Raw genomic sequence first — 3,149 nt, 5'->3', positions numbered from 1 at the left:
TGGGGATGGTATAAGTTCAGAACGAAAAAGGGGATTGGATGGATGATACATGCCACAGCCATGGCACCCAGAGTCTGGGTGCTCTCTTAATGACGACAAACTGATGCATGATATGACGGGGCTGTAGATGTGACAGCTTTCCCTGGTAGCATGGTACGGTGTTGCTGACAGGTTCTGGTTCCTTTCATGGAGCTAGCGAATAGATATGTGTGGCATCCTTGCTTGTTTGTGCGTCATTTGTTTATTGTTGCTTTTGTTACGTCATCATGTTACGTCATCATGTCGAACTTGGAGTTACTGACAGCTAGGGTGTGTCCCCAATATTAGCTCAACTTCAGCAGCAATCTGGAGCTTGCGGATTGCTGTGCACCTGTGGCCGAGTGGTTAAGGCGCCGCCCTGCTAAGGCGGTGAGGTTTCCCCGCGTGCGTTCGAATCGCATCGTGTGCGGCATTGGATTTTGGTCCATGTAGTCCCACAGGCACTCCCACAGGCACTCCCAGCAGATCGCTGGCTTCCGGCCATCAAACCTGCAGCAGCTGCGGTTGTCATCCTACGGTGACAGCACCTCAGCAGCTGGGTTTTCCATGTCGTGTCACAGTTCGGATGCCAAGTCTACCACGCACTAGCGCATTGTAGTGCAGTTTCCTTGCTGTTGCTAATGCAACTGCCTTTGCTACTTGACTTTGGGCCGCCCACCCCCAACAGCTCTGTTTTCCATGTCATCCCACAACTCTGATGCCAAGTATACTGCACACTAGCTGAATGCAGTTTCGTTGCTTTTCCTAAAGCAAGCAAGTGCCTTGCTAAGTGGGCGTGATTGATGGGGGTGGCCAGGAGCGATTGGAAAATGACGGCCTGCACGCGTTGTAGCTGCCAGCCAGGTCAAAAGTGGCTCTGCCACCGCCTTTTACGCCCGAGGTGGGGCTCGAACCCACGACCACAAGGTTAAGAGCCTTGCGCTCTACCGACTGAGCAACCCAGGCAGTGCACGATTTCCAAGTCGCCACATGGAAACGCATCAATAATGCAGTCTACTACTTATAAATCCAAAGACTGCGAAACAAACACAAAAACGGTTACAGCTTTCCTGTTTGCCCACTTGCCCATGTACATGTGTACTGTTATATTATGTATGTCCTATATATACGAGGCTGGCAACGCTGGATTTTCGGTACCTCCTTATTGAAGGCACACCTATGCATGTGCTCTATCCATCTAGTTCGTTGTTTGACATGCCCAAAGAGTGTGTGTGTGTGTGTTGGTTGGTTGGTTGGTTGCAGGTCCAGGTGTATGTCCTAGGTATTGTGCGCTCTGTCACATGCCAACGACACCCAGGCAGGAAGGGAGGAATGATCTGTTAAAGAGAACTCGGGAATAAACAGCAGGGAGCACCTGTAGCAGCCGGTACACAGTACGGCGCTATATATACGCGCAGAGCGCGACCGCCAGCAACTCGAGAGACCTTTTCAGCGGTCAGCTGCTACATTTGGTATCGAGATCTCGTGAAAATTCACGATTCTGAAGTCGTCGGTTCAACCCCCACCGATCACGTTCGAGTGGTATTCGGGTGTGGCGACTCAGAGAGCGAATATCGCACAAATTATAAAAGTAGCTGAACCGACTGGACTGTGTCTGTGCCTGAAAAATCTGAAGACGGCTAGGCGCATGTGAGCCGGCACATGACGTGACGTGGAGTAATTACCCACTGCCCGAGGGTAGGCGAAGGTAGGCACAGGCTGGTGGCATACGAGGCTCTAAGGGCCCGGGACGGTTCCCTTCAAAGGGGGGGGAATGTAGCAGCCGGTACACAGTACGGCGCTATAAATACGCGCAGAGCGCGACCGCCAGCAACTCGAGAGACCTTTTCAGCGGTCAGCTGCTACAGCACCAAACACTCGCTGGGTTGGTATAAATGTATCCAGCAGAGGCACACACACACACACACATACACACACACACACACACACACACAACACAAGAAAAACAATCCACTGGATCATTTGTGCTATATAGTTGTTCCCCCTTCTGCCCGTATTAAGGTATTACTACTCGTTTTTCCTTGATGTAGCCAGCACTGAAACGGCACCATGCATGTTTGGCTTTACGACATAGTTTATAAGCTAGTTGCTATTCTGGGGATGCGAGCATCAAAGGTACGACATGGGTGTGTCGGTGGCCCTACGGCCCTACAATAGTCACGATTGCCACCTCGAGCTCGTCAGGAATATGTTGTCAACATGGCCCTTTATACACAGCATGCACATGCTGCCATGACATACCACATCCTTGGATACCAGGTGTGATACCAGGTTTCGGTTTCATCTTTTGATGTTTTATGGATATGTATCCAGGCAAGCATGCGCAAATAGGTGTCCTTGAAGAGGTGGTGAACACAAGTGTTCTAGGATGGTGGTTCAGCGAAACCACCATGAAGAACCTCGGTCGTGGAGATGAAAACCGCCGACACGGGGAATCGAACCCCGGCCTCCCGCGTTCCGTGTCTTGGCTCGAGTCCTGACAGGCGGGGATACTGACCACTATACGATGTCGACCCTCTGTGACGTGCCTATTTCAGCACGATTCCATAATTCATCCTTTCGCTACCGGGACTCGAACCCGGGTCTCGAGAGTGAGAATCTCGCATCCTAACCGCCTAGACTATAGCGAAGGATTGAATACACACACCTCTTCCAAGAGATGCTTTGAAGGCCTCCTGTCGGGAGCAAGGACCACAGCATCCACACCAAATGCTTGCCCATGCATCCGTGATAAATGGATGCTGCAGAGATTCTGTAAAGAATCCGCAACTCTTTGCTAATAATAATCGTAACCTGCATGCATAATATGTGTGAATTACGGTGTGCATCAGCGATGAAAGGGTTGAGAGTCGCTAGTAGTCAACAGTTATTTTAATCTGTATATGCACCGGCAGCCCCTATATCCGTGTTGCCTAACTACCGACATCATCCACCAGTACTGGAACACGGTTTCGATGTTTGTTCGACCAACTCACATTCCAGCACCCTATTAGAAGTCATCCGCCCCACTTTTCAAGTTTTTTGGACAGTTTACCATGATACATGGCCAGATAGAAAGCTGGCTAATGTCAGTTGCATTTGCAGGACCATTTTTGCTCCATGCCAGATTG

Source organism: Volvox carteri (genome assembly GCF_000143455.1).
Source record: "Volvox carteri f. nagariensis unplaced genomic scaffold VOLCAscaffold_44, whole genome shotgun sequence".
NCBI lineage: Eukaryota > Viridiplantae > Chlorophyta > Chlorophyceae > Chlamydomonadales > Volvocaceae > Volvox > Volvox carteri.
This window is presented reverse-complemented; position numbering follows the sequence as displayed.